Here is a 14516-nt window from a genome sequence, read left to right as displayed (position 1 = left end):
CATTTTTCTTATTTAAAGTCTGATAGCTAAACACATGACCTACCCAGCATCTTTTCAACATGGAAGCTTCATCATCTGAGATTTGAGATGCTTGGAGTAAAGCAATATCGGTTTTTAGTTTTGCTCGATGGGACAGCACCCACTGCCTTTTAATAGGATTGTTCAATCCTTTAATGTTTGAGTTAGTGACCCGAAATGTAATTTAATGAAAAAAGTTTGAAAAAACATAATGCTTAATAGAACACGAATGAGAGTTGTTTGAAAAATAAATAAGAAGAAAAGGCGAGAGAAATTAAGCGAATGTGTTTGAAAATTAGACTTAAAAAATGAGAGGATAGAACAGAAAAAATAAAATAAGAGAGAAAAAAAAGAATGAAGAAGGTGCAACACAAGAGTAAGCCAATAAAGAAGGGAAAAGATAAAGAACAAAGAGACAGTACAAGTCATACAAATGACGACTGAAAAACATACCTACAAATACGAGACGAAATGGGGGTCACTACACCAGAAGATGACGATGACCGCGCCAGAGCTCCACCGAATACTTGAGGAACCACAGTCAGAACTTTGACATAGATGGGAGCTCAAAAAATGTAATGGATTGTAGGAACAAAACACTTATACGCATAAGGAGAATAAACATGACAAAATAGATCGACAAGCACACTAGAATAAGTGACAAGAGAAAAATACATAAAACGACCAAGTGCTAGAACATTGCGAAAAAACAAGCAAAATAACACTCAATGTATAACCAGAACAGCAAAACATCTACACAGGGCAAAGTAAAAAAAGAGTACTAATTATGTAAGTTTGAAGTGTCCATGACTTTCGCTCCATGAAGACGAAGGAATTCTTGTAGCACCGCTGGCTCCTCAAAAGTTATAGTCTTTTCTTTATATGTCACTTTGAAAATGCAAGGATGTAGAAGACCAAATCTGGCATTGATAGCACGAAGTTGAGGACGCAGATCCAGGAATTTTTTCTGACGGTCTACCGTGATTTTAGCAACATCTTGAGAGAAAAATAGACTATGTCCTTCCCACCAAATTTGCTTTTTGGACTTGACGGCAGACAGAACTTGTAGAAAGTCAGTGTATTGCAGGAATAAAATGATGAATATGATGACACCACGAGGTTTCACAGAAGTTTTAGGTCCATATCTGTGTGTTCTTTGTATGTTAAGAGGAGGTGAAGTAGGTAAGTCCAGGAGCTTAAGCAAAAATTACTGAAAAAAGGCGGTTGGATTGGAACCCTCAATATTTTCAAGGAAGACCATAAATTCTGAGATTATTCCTGCAATTTCGATTTTCTTAGTCCTCAGCTTGTTTTTAAGTAGTGAGACTTCAGATTCTAGAGAAGTAATATGGGAACACGAGACTTGAAGGGATTCTGTTTGTTGTTCAACAATGAGCACTCGTGACTCTAATGCAGACCATTTGTCATTCAAAAATTGTAAAGTCTTGTTAGTTTCCTCTAAGAAAGTTTTTAATACACGGATTTCCTCAAGAATTAGATTCATGGAGGTTGAGGAAGAGTTCACTGGAGAAGGAGGATCTTTTTTTGGCCGTTTGTTAGAAATCACAGGTAATTTGCTTGAGGACTGTGTTTTAGGAATAGTGCCTGTTGAATGATCAGGTTTCTTAGAAGAAGAGTCATCCATTTTGTTGAAGTTGGAGTCTGAGTCTGAGAACGCAGTGACCTTGGAAGAAGCAGTGAGTTTTAGGGTCTTTAATCTCCCCATATAGGGACGGTGGAGTTTAGTAAGTAAAAACTAAAACTAAACTAGTAAAGGTGTTCTCTTCAATTATTAGGGTCACTGCATGATAAAGAAGCAAGATGAAATGGCCAAATAAAGAAGGATTCATAGGCTCTGCAGTTAATGATGTAGAAGAGTGGCTCAAAGTACTGCGGCGTGGATTCAAAACATTTAAAATGTAAAAGACCTCTCTCTAAAGGAACAAGCTGTTATTCAAGAACAGGTTATGAAGCATAACATCAGTAGAATGGCATAGTGAAGACCATCTATATAGAATGAAAATACATTTCATGTGCGAGTGGAGTAGAGCACAAAATGGCGGCTGACTCGAATTAAGCAGGTTATTCCACTCACATGGTAGAAATAAAAGTTAAATGAAGCAGAATTCCAGCATGCAGAAAGAAATTATCTGTCCATCATAGCAATTCAAAGCATAGGTGTTCCAGAAGTGCAGAGAAAATTAGGCATTATATGGGTTTCAAGCAGAGTGGCGATCGAGACATGGAGATTCCAAAATGGCGGCCGTTTTGACTGGAAACGAGTCGCGTGTCAAAGTAGCAGAAAATTGATGAAAAACGGCAATTCAATTGCACAAAAGCTCACAGCTATGCAAAGGAGCTGGAAACCAAAATTGTTTGAGGAATATAAAGGAATTTCTCTCCCGTATAGACAATGCAACGGTAATGGTGATGCGGAGTGCCGCAGCTACGCGGCCATATTGTTTGGCATCTTGGCCACGCCACCGCAAATCATCTTTTAACCCTTTAAAATAACAGTGGATCAATTTAAAGCTGTTGCATGTGGGGTGTGTTTTCATTCCTAAACTTCCACCAATGGATTTTAGTACTACCTGCTTAGTTCCATTCATGTCATGTCATTCTGGTGTTCAAATGAGCACCCCGCAGGCTAGTCCTTGACATGATTTTTTACCTACTGTTTCAACAAGGATTGGCCAATCCAATAACTCCAATGAATCCAATATATCAGACTTTTTGTTTATGAAAGTGGCTGGTATTGATGTGTTAAATGTGAGGGTGGCTGCACACTTGTAAACGGGTGAGTGACTGGCAGCATGGGGGGATGGGGAAGGAAGCAACAGGAGTGGGAGCTAGCCTCCTTTTACCCATGTGACTCTGGCCAGGTCAATCAATCAATCATTGACACTTATAAAGCGCGCTACCTACCCGTAGGGTCTCAAGGCGCTGGGGGGGGGGGGGGTGCCGCTACTGCTCGAACAGCCAGGTCTTCAGCTTCTTCCTGAAGGAGAGGTGGTCTTGGGTCAGGCGCAGGTCGGTCGGGAGGGAGTTCCAGGTCTTGGCGGCCAGGTAGGAGAAGGACCTTCCTCCTGTAGTCGCTCTTCGGATGCGGGGGACGGCGGCGAGGGCGTGGTTGGCTGATCGGAGGTGGCGTTTGGGAGCGTAGAAGTTGACTCGGCTGTTGAGGTAGCTCGGGCCTTGGTCGTGTAGGGCTTTGTGTGCGTGGGTGAGGAGGCGGAAGGTGATTCTTTTGTTGACGGGGAGCCAGTGAAGGTCTCTCAGGTGTCCGGAGATGTGGCTGGTACGTGGGACGTCGAGGATGAGTCTGGCCGAGGCGTTCTGGATCCGCTGGAGTCTCTTCTGGAGCTTGGCGGTGGTACCGGCGTAGAGGGCGTTGCCGTAGTCCAGTCGGCTGGTGACGAGGGCCTGGGTGACGGTCTTCCTGGTCTCGGTGGGGATCCACCAGAAGATCTTCCGTAGCATGCGTAGGATGTTGAAGCACGCCGAGGAGACGCTGTTGACTTGCCTGGTCATGGAGAGGGAGGCGTCCAGGATGAAGCCCAGGTGTCTTATTTATTTATCCATCCATGCACTCACTGATTCGTTCATTCATCTAATCTTGGGCACATTTTCCCATTCTCCCACTCAACACTCTGCACAAGTACGCATACAAAACTGATGTTCATTTAGGAAGCACTCCATTTATAAAAGAAAATCCATACCCGTTGGGTTTATCAATGCTTTTTACAAGACGTGAGGACATGTAGCCTTTTTTCTGTGTGAATGCAACACTGTGAATATTATTTCACTCTGGAAGGTAGAAAGGACACAGTTATTAAAATAGTTTCCCACTTTTAATGGAGTCTGCTGAACGTGTATACTTATTTTCTTAAAAATGTATTTTCTGCAGTACAAGGATACATTTTCTACACATCTTAAAGTGCCAAAATTGCTTAATAATTACACTAAACATGAGACAAATAGTTGTTTAATATGCTACGTTATCTGCCTTTTCTGGACCCATAAATTGGACAAAATACTGCATAATATGGCTTTTGGAACTTAGTAATCACTGCAGTCCTGGTTGTGATTACTTTTTTAACATTTAATTTTTCTGATCAATTTTTGAACATGACACCGTAATATCACATGACCTACCTGCTGACCTGCTTGTATCTTTTAAAAAGACATTCGAAATTTGGAGATCCTGACTGTTTATACCCAACCCAGCCCAGCGTCTTAAAAACTTTATCACACAGTTTAGTGCCTTTGTTTGAAAACTATCCTGGATGAATGACAAGGGAATGAAACATTTACTAAAACAGAGAAAGAAAGTGCCTATCCTATTACCTTGCCACTGTTTGGGGTGCCTACTTCTTGTCCACTTTGGGAACCTCTGAGACCATTATTGACAGTCAAGCGTCCCCTGCCTCTCTCAGCCCCTGCAAAAACCTTGCTCCGAAGATTTTTTACATGAAGGTTTACACCTTACGAAACGAGTAGCCCTATGCCACTTCTCTAGTTTCTGAACAGTGGAGTAGCACAGGCCCTTGCAGTCCCTGTGGTGCAGGGATTCCCCATACCCTTAAGTAGCTCCCCAATACTTCAAGGGGTCCCCACACAGCCCAAGGCCAATGATGTCTGTGAGATATGAGAGACTTAGGGGCCTTCATCACATTATGCAGGGGGGCCCCACCAATTTGTGTTAAGCCACAGCTTCTGACTGAGCCACATCCCCTAGCTCTTTGATTCCCTTATAATTAGCAGGGTTCACCTTCTCGCCATCGAGAACGCACAGTTGGTGTTTCCCATAGAGCCATCAGTAGAGATTATTGCTGGGTAGCTGTTACTACTTGGGATCTTTGCTTCCTCTCCTATATCAAAGACACCCACCACAGTCAAGAGTTCATCCTAGCAAACCCACCAAGAACGGTCAATTCTCTTCTTAGGATCTCTAATTACCTCTGCTGGAAAGCTCAACATTTTTGCATCGATCTCTGGATTAAGGGTGACCTTGCCATTCAGAGTTGGCTGGGGGCATTACACTCTTTGGTATGTACTGACCTCTTTGTTGAAAGGTTGACTAGCCACATAGGTCACCCCCTTGAAACCCAGTAACCACTCTAAAGATATTGGGTGGTAAAGCCTGTCCAGGTCAGACATGTCTGAGGTTTCACATTTTTCACCCGCCTCTCCATGGGAAGAAGATTCTGGACACAAGGACCTGCGCCTCATCATTGGACCTGTCCTGATCGTCCACCCCTCTTTCCCCTTCTAGGGACTTCTCATGTAGTGGAAACAGTAAGGGACAACATTGTTTATCTTCACCGGATTCGTTTGCCTCCCAGATGAAGGGTATGAGTTTTAACTATGCATGCACTCTTACAGTGTAAATCCTGGAGCCTGCAATGCCTTTCAATTTCCCTGTGCCAGGGTTTTACAGGGCTCTTTCGAGAATGGAAAACTCTCAGTATCCCCTAGGTTTTTGTCCCTCATGCCCTAGGAACTCTTCGTCCCATCAGAGAATGGGTTCTGGTAGGCATGCCATAAAGGGTAGGAATAGCTTGTGAAAGGTAAACCTTGTTTACCCCGAAAACGCATGCCATTACCCTGCAAGTCGGAACAACAACTTGCTCTAGGTCAGAAGTTGTTGGAGTTAAAATCTAACACCTTCCCTACTGTTGCACAGACTGGAGTTGGAATAGTAAATTATACTATTCCAACATCCCACAAAACCTGAGAGATTCCAAGCGCTATTGCAAATAACTAGAAAGAAGATAGAGAACTAGGTGGGGCAAAGCTGCACTCAAAAGGTGCAACACATTGATCAAAGAAGTCAGGATAGCTGCCCTCGTGCTCAGACTAGAATCCTGCTCCAACAAAGAACCCTTTGACGTCAAATAATTAACTAATCCTACAGCAGCTTCCAATACCATCATCCTCTCACAGGTCCTCTGCGAAGGCTTCTCTGGCTTTTTCCACAACAATATTCTCAAGATTTTCACTGACTTTGCACCCTAACCCACCATGGAAGGCATCATCATACAAGCCCCCACCACCAACAGGACCACCACCTTCTAATGAACTGGAGCCCACTCACCATGGACAACACTGCCAGAAGCATGCAGGCAATCTATTCAGGGTCCCCGACTAACCCCTGCCCCCACCACATGTACAACCTGGGAAGCACACTGATCAGCTCCAACTTCACCACCATCATCAACTCCTCCATCCTCAGCGGAAGCTTCCTGAGAGTTGGAAACATGCAGAATTCACAGCCCTCCTGAAGAAACCCGGGGCCAACCCAAAATATCTCAGAAATTACCGAACTATCTTGCACCTCCCTTTCCTGGCCAAAGTCCTGAAGAAAGAGATCACCAAGCCTACATTAAACATAACCTGCTGGACTCCACCCAGTCAGGGTTCTGCAGCAACCACAGCATGGAAACTGCCCTGCTGGCAGCAACTGACAAATTTGGACCATCACGGACAGAGGAGAAATGACCGCTCTCCAGGACTCAGGAGTTTAAGGGGCTGCCCTGAGTTGGATTGCCTCTCCAACAGGACCCAGCGAGGCAGACTTTCCACTTTTCCCTCTGAACCCAAGAAGCTCGACTGCAAAGTCCCCCAGGGCTCCTCCCTCCTCCTAACCCTGCTTAATGTGTACATGGCACCCCTCGTCTGAATCATAAGAGCACTTGGCATCAACTTTGTCTCATTTGCTGATGATACTAAACTCATCCTCTCCCTCACTAACACTGGCAACAACAACAGAACCAATTTCACCTCCTGCAAGTCCAACATGGCCAACTTTATGCCAGCGAACTGCCTTAAACTCAACACAGACAAAACCGAGATCCTGATTTTTGGAAACCAGAGCTCCCCCTGGGACTCCTCCTGATGGCCACTCCACTTTGGTTCCACGCCCACCCCCACAGACCATGTCAGAAACCTTGGCATTATCCTTGAAAATAAACTCATGATGAACAAACCGGTAAACGGTGTGATCACAGCCTTTTGCCTCATCCGGGTACCAAAATCGGCCACGGGGTTGGGGGGGTGCAGCTGTGCTATTTGCCAGGGCCGATTTTGGCCGATTTTGTTACAGGGGCCGATTTTGCAGCTATGCTGTAAAAACAGCCCTGTAACAAAAACGGTCCCCCGGTGCCTAAACCGGCCCCCACCCTGGCGGCCCACCGGGAAATGCCCGGTGCCAGCTCCGGCCAGTCCGTCCCTGTGCCTCATCTTCAGAATAATTTGCAAGATTTTCAAATTGCTCCTCATGCACACAAGGCGCATAATTACCTAGGCGGTCATAACCAGCAGGGTCAACTATGGCAACGTACTCTACGTTGGCTTCTCCAAACAGCTCAGGCAAAGATTGCAAACCATCCAAATCACCGCCACCAGACTCATCCTAGACGTCCCCAGAAGCACTCACATCACTCCCTACCTCACTGAGCTACACTGGGTACCCATCCAGAAACATTGCATAATCAAGCTCCTATCCACACCTACAAAGCCCTCCACAACATTGAACCAGCATACCTCAACAATAGCAATAGACATCAACTCCACCAACCTTCCAGACAGCTACGCTCCTCCTCTCTCTTCCTCGTACAAGCGCTCCGCATCCACAGAAATAAGTCCGGGGGGAGCACCCTCTCCTTAATCTTCGCCACTAGATTGCACTTCCTTAACACATCAGGATTGCTACTCCAGTTCTCAATTTCTTCAAGAAACTGAAGACCTGGCTGTTCAACTAGGGGCACCGCCTGGCCTACGTTCCTGCTCCAGCACCTGGATACTCTCACGGGTGATAAGCTGCGCCATGCAAATCGATATAAAATAACACAACACAACACAAAACAACAATTCTCACTCAACATCTCTCAAATCAGCCAAACCACAACTAATCCCCTTTTCAACCTTGGATTTCGGAAGCCCACCTGGGAGCACAGTGCTGATTAGAGAGCTTTGCAACCCCGTTAGCAGAATGAAGCACATACAAAACATTATTACAATGCGCCGTTGTATGTAGCAAACAGAAAACACTAATTTAAAAAATATTTTAATTGTAAATACTTTTTCTGAAATTAGAGAATTAGTTTGTACTCGTATTATCTCGTTTATTTTGAAGTTGGCGGTTTTCGGCACCATTGAAGTGATAAGCCCATCCATCACCCCACTCCCCCACCCCTCCCATTCCTGATATTATGGCAGCTGCTCCCCCGAGATAATCTATTAAAGTTAACTAAAAGAAATGGTTGTACCTATATGAGATGTGTAATTTAGGGTGACCAACCGTCCGTAAATTTCACGGACAGTCCGTAATTTCGACCGTCTGTCCGTTGTCCGTGAAGGATTGTTTAACGGACGCCATTTGTCCGTAATTTTAACCTGCCACTGGTCGCACCACCCTCACGCCTGCACAGCTTCCCCCACCTCCCTTCTGGACTCCGAGGCTGTTCCAAAGCTCCTATACCCCGCAGCATCAGCATCGGAGAGGCACAGCGGGATGGCAACCTTCACACCTCCAGCCCTTGATGAGGTGTTAAGAGGTGCTTGAAGGTGACTGAGAGGGAGGGGCTGCAGCTTCAGGAGCAGGGGCATCGATTCAGATGCAAACAGCCCTGAATGCTTCATGTCTCTGCAGTTTGTGTGAGACAAAAATGGCCAGACCTGCCAATGCTGGTTTCTTTTTGTTCTCTGATCTGAGCTGTACAGATGTACACAAAAAACGTGAATCACAGAAAGAAACATCAAAGTCAAACTTTTCACTCTGCAACTCAGCCTGGGCTCAGAGTTCGTATCTCCTCTGTGCAGGAGCACAGCGCCTCTTCTCAGGGTACTAGCAGAGGGGTCAGTGCCTCTTTTCATTGCACCAGCGGGGGGGGGGGGGGGGGGTTCAGCACCTCTTCTCAGGGTACTAGCAGGGGGGTCAGCGCCTCTTCTCAGGGTACTAGCAAGGGGGTCAGCCCCTCTTCTCAGGGCACCAGCGGGGGTCAGCACCTCTTCTAAGGGTACCAGCGGGGGGGTTCAGCGCCTCTTCTCAGGGTACTAGCAGGGGGGTCAGCGCCTCTTCTCAGGGCACCAGCGGGGGTCAGCACCTCTTCTAAGGGTACCAGCGGGGGTCAGCGCCTCTTCTCGGGTGCGGACCCCGCTGGTGCCCTGAGAAGAGGCGCTGACCCCCTTGCTAGTACCCTGAGAAGAGGCGCTGACCCCCCTGCTAGTACCCCGAGAAGAGGCGCTGACCCCCCTGCTAGTACCCTGAGAGGAGGTGCTGACCCCCCTTACTAGCAGGGGGGTCAGTGCCTCTTCTCAGGGTACTAGCAGGAGGGTTCAGTGCCTCTTCTCATGGCACCAGCGGGGGGGTCAGCACCACTGTTCCCTCTAGGCCGCGCACGCGCACCTTCCCTGACGTCACCGCGCACCACCTAGCGTGGAGCGCACACACAGGCCGTCGCAAGAGATTCGCGCCGCCCGCCGCTTTTACAAAGCGAGCGGCGCAAACATGACATGAGGCACTTTTAACAGTGGTGACGGCGGTGCAGGCGTGAGGAGTTGCAGGTAAGGAGCGGGAGGCGGGAGGCGGGGGGCGGGGGAACTGGTGGTTATTGGGAGGCGGGAGGCGGGGGGCGGGAGGAGTGTGTAGGAGATTGTTCAACATTACCTGCTAGTTGAGAACTATATGATGGTGAGTCTTGCATAGGTGAAATGTGCATTAGTGGCTGGGGATTGCTAATTCCTAGCACTAATTTTGGAAGACTGCTGCCTGGCCATGAAGAGTCCTTTATAGGGATGTTTTATGTCGGAGCAAAAATGTCTTCCTCTTCGGACAAATTCCGCCAGCTCCTCCTCTACCAGCATCAGCTCCTCCTCCTTCAGCGCCTTACTACACAGCCTGGGTGGGAGACGTGGGTGGGAAGAATCGTCTCCTCTTTCTCTGCTGTTCTTCAGAGACCTTCGGAATGAGCGGGAAAGTCACTTCAATTAAAATCCACGGCGTTAGGGTTGTCTTTTGGAATGCAGGCTTTTCTACCCTTTTTTGCTATTTAAAGGTCCTTCAGTTCTAGGCACAGCAGACACAAAAAACGCGTGGGACACAGGACAGAAAGGCACAAAAAACAAGTGAGACACAGAACAGAAAGGCACAAAAAACGAGTGAGACACCGAACAGAAAGGCACAAAGTATTGTAAGCGCTGTACCTAGGACAATGCATTATAGCACTGCTGCACTTACAACACTGCTCGCATGTGTGCATGCACTGGTGCATATAGGTCATTTACTGCAGGAAGAGAGTGAATACTGTCGCTATTTCGTGTGATGATAAACAATTCCCATTTATGCTTCTGAACACCTACAGATTGAATAGTTGCCCTGGTTATGCATGGTAGGCTTCTCCTCAGAGTCCAGCTACCTGCAGTGAAACTGACTAATCAGATATGTGTGCCCACCAAAATCCTTTTCCAACTCCTGCCTCACTCACAAATAACCCTCAGTTTTAACTATGTGAGTTTGATCATTTGTGTTCGTGAACATTAGAGCTACATTTATAAAGACTGTATTAGCCGGTTTATTGAACAAATAACTTTCTTCAAAACCTGTCCGGGTTTAAAGAGAAATCATTTTACAGTGAGATTTGAGAGTCCTTTCAAGCAGTTTTTTAGGAGGATAAGTTGTAAATGTGCCTCTTAAAGCACCATTATTACTAACAACAGTTTGATTTAATGAGAGGCAGAAAGGCACTAAAAACGATTGAGCCACAGGACAGAAAGGCACAAAAAAAACGAGTGGGGCAGAGGCCAGAAGGGCAGAAAAAACGAGTGAGACACAGGACAGAAGGGCACAAAAAACTAGTGGGGCACAGGACAGAAAGGCACAAAAAAACGAGTGGGGCAGAAGGGCACCAAAAACGAGTTGGACACAGGACAGAAAGGCACAACAAGCATTGGAAATGCAATAGGTCTCGCATTAGAAAAGTTGGAGCTATTTGTCTTGTAAATGACAAATATTTTATTTATGTGTTGGTTTTTAAAATAGCTAAATGGATAGCTTTGTCATTTACAATGCCAATAGTTATAACTTTCGCAAATGTGACACCTATAGCATTTGGAATGCAACATGTTTTGTATTTACGTGACTTAGATGGCAGCTCTGGTCGTTAGGCCACATCTCTAGAGAGCACGAGAGTGCAGCAGGGGAGAGAAGCACAGAGAGGGAGCAGAGAGTGCAGCAAGGTAGAGAAGCACGGAGAGGGAGCCCAAGAGTGAAGCAAGGGTGAGATGCACGGACAGGGAGCCTGAGAGTGCAGCAGGGGACAGAAGCATGGAGCGGGAGACAGAGTGTATCAGGGGCGAGAAGTACGGACAGGGAGCCCAAGAGCGAAGCAAGAGAGAGAAGCTGGAGAGGGAGTCTGAGATTATAGAAAGGGAGAGAGTTGAGCATAGAAAGGGAGAAGATGAGTTTGGGAGAGAGGCATGAGAGGTGGAAGGCAGAGCAATGGAGATAGACCTGGGAAAGGAGTAACCATGGGGGAGATGAAGATGAGAGCAACAGGGAAAAACTAGTGGTGTTGACTAATGCCGAAATGGTATAAATGATGCTGTGTTAGTGCTCATTGACAATCGTGTGTAACTTGAGGAGAGATGGGAGAGGGGAGGAGAAAGAAGGGAGATTGAGGAAAGAGGGGAGAAAGGGAGGAGAGTGTGGGGATAGAGGGTAGAGGAGAGAGAAGGAAGAGTGTGGTGGGAGATGGTAGAGGGGAGGGGAGAGTGCTTATCCAATTTTGCAAACTGCCCTTAAGACCCTTATTGTGGCGCTGTATGTATGAAAATGCACTATCTTTTCACTTTTTAAAGTAAAATTTTGGAGTGCCATTTGGCGCCGCAGACACGCGTGGTTTGGTTCCTGGCGCACATAGCCATGGTTGCAGCGCACAGAGACCCTCCATTGCCGCACACAGATGAAAAAAATTAGAGGGAACATTGGTCAGCACCTCTTCTCAGGGCACCAGCGGGGGTCAGCACCTCTTCTAAGGGTACCAGCGGGGGGGTCAGCGCCTCTTCTCAGGGTACTAGCAGGGGGGTCAGCGCCTCTTCTCAGGGTACTAGCAAGGGGGTCAGCGCCTCTTCTCAGGGCACCAGCGGGGGTCAGCACCTCTTCTCAGGGCACCAGCGGGGGTCAGCACCTCTTCTAAGGGTACCAGCGGGGGGGTCAGCGCCTCTTCTCAGGGTACTAGCAGGGGGGTCAGCGCCTCTTCTCAGGGTACTAGCAAGGGGGTCAGCGCCTCTTCTCAGGGCACCAGCGGGGGTCAGCACCTCTTCTCAGGGCACCAGCGGGGGTCAGCACCTCTTCTAAGGGTACTAGCAGGGGGGTTAGTGCCTCTTCTCAGGGTACTAGCAGGGGGGTTAGTGCCTCTTCTCAGGGTACTAGCAGGGGGGTCAGTGCCTCTTCTCAGGGTACTAGCAGGGGGGTCAGCGCCTCTTCTCAGGGTACTAGCAGGGGGGGTCAGCGCCTCTTCTCAGGGTACTAGCAGGGGGGTCAGCGCCTCTTCTCAGGGTACTAGCGGGGGGTCAGCGCCTCTTCTCAGGGTACCAACGGGGGGTAGAGGGGGTCAGCGCCTCTTCTCAGCGCACCAGCGGGAGGTCAGGGTCAGTGCCTCTTCTCAGGGCACCTGCGGCTCAGCTCAAAATTAATGTGAAAAGGTGGGCGAGTGAGTAAGTGAAGGGATGGGTGGATGGCTGGATGAATAAGTGAAAGGGTGAATGGATGAATGAAAGATTGAATAGATGGATAAGGAGAGAGGATGGATGGATTGGTGAGTGAGTGGAAGGATGGAAGAGAGAAAAGGTAAATAGCTGGATGTATGGGTGGAAGGGTAGCTGGGTGGATGGATGAGTGAAAGGATGGATGAGTGAAAAGGTGGATGATGAGTGAGTGGGTGGATGGATGAGTGAAATGGTGGATGGATTGATAAATTGATAAGTGCAAGGGTGAATTCATGAACGGATGAGTGAAAGGGTGGATGTAAGGATGGATGAATAAGTGAAAGGGAGGGTAGATGTACAAAAGGATGAATAGATGAGTGAAGGAGTGAAAGGATAAATGGATGAGAGAAATGACGAGTGAATGGATGGATGGGTAGAAGAGTGGATGGATGAGTTTACAGATGGATAGGGTGAAAGGGTGGATGGATAATGGATGGATGAGTGAAAGGCTGAATGAGTGAAATGATAGATGGAAGGATACATGATGAATATGTTTGGATATGGCTGGGCTTACTTATATACTATTGCGTGACCTCTGATGTGTCTGTAAAACGTATCCAATTGTCCTGAAGTTTTGTCCTGAATTTTGACCTCCTGTCCTGAATTTGTGTCCTGAATTTTGACCCTTTGTCCTGAATTTTTACACTCACCGTCCTGAATTTGCACCAATACCAGTTGGTCACCCTAGTGTAATTAGGATTCCTTAATGCTTTGGGCTCCATCAAACCTTGAGGGGCAGATTAACAAGCCTCTTGCGCCACTTTTGCGTCGTTTTTAACATGAGAAAGTTGACGCAAAAGTGGCGCAAGGTGCTTGTAAATCTGCCCCTGAGTGTTTATTTTGCTGTTTGCACTTAACGCCTACTTTCCTGCTCAAGGGAGCCTGCAGTCGAGTAGGTATGTTATCTGTGGTTCTTCTATAAGACATATCCTCTACTCTGCACCATTTACATCCCGTCACTTCTCGAGCCAGTGTTGTGGTTCATGATCTCAATTATTCAAATTGCCATACCCTCCTCCCAAACCCGCTGAACCCTCACCCTTTCCTCCACGTGCCCACCTGTACACAAGGCAAATATGTTTTTTTTGTCCGTGGTCCCAACACGAGGAAAATGCTGCATGCATTGCATATGCCATTATTTACTCTTAATATAATTACAGTTCCTTAATATAGAGTGTGAAGTTGCTATGGAAATGTAATCACGTCAACAGTGTACAATAAAATGTTTGATATCATCAATTACCATAATTGTGGCTTTAGTGAATGAAATGTTATGCTACTGATTTCAGTTTTCTTTGGGTATGCTGCCATCGCATGTTGATATTCTGAAATACAACACAACTGCATATGCCCTGAAATATCGGAGTGACCGCTGCTTTGGGACTGTAAAACCATTCAAGAGTTGCGGTTTTTTGTATGTGTTTGGAGGAGTAACGGGGCAACGTCGTCGTTGGTGGGGGTAGGAGGCCTATTATGACATGTTTCAGCAGGTAATATAGAGTTTCTGTTGAAAACTGTAACTTGCACTGGCAAAGCCAATAGGGTTAGGCTTGTGAGAACTATGATGATTATTCGGGTAAACAAACCAACGACGTAGCTATCTTGAGGCAAAAAAATGTCATCTGTAGTGAACAGTTGGGTACAAGTGCTTTCAGTCTGGTATGATGAGGTGTCTGTGCATTTCACCTGGCATTTTCACATACACACAGACAAAAGACACTCGCTCTCTT

The 14516-nt window shown here is 46.8% G+C and overlaps 1 protein-coding gene across 2 annotated transcripts in view; it reads left to right on the top strand.

The window, feature by feature from the left end:
• C3_1H2orf80 (chromosome 3_1 C2orf80 homolog) overlaps positions 1-14516 on the top strand; it is a 301817-nt gene that overhangs the window by 233236 nt on the left and 54065 nt on the right. The gene's annotated exons all lie outside the window — the stretch shown is intronic.

The sequence above is a fragment of the Lissotriton helveticus genome, chromosome 3_1 (assembly GCF_964261635.1).
Source record: "Lissotriton helveticus chromosome 3_1, aLisHel1.1, whole genome shotgun sequence".
Lineage (NCBI taxonomy): Eukaryota > Metazoa > Chordata > Amphibia > Caudata > Salamandridae > Lissotriton > Lissotriton helveticus.
The sequence above is the reverse complement of the archived record's forward strand: the minus strand, read 5'-3'. Positions and strand labels throughout refer to the sequence as shown.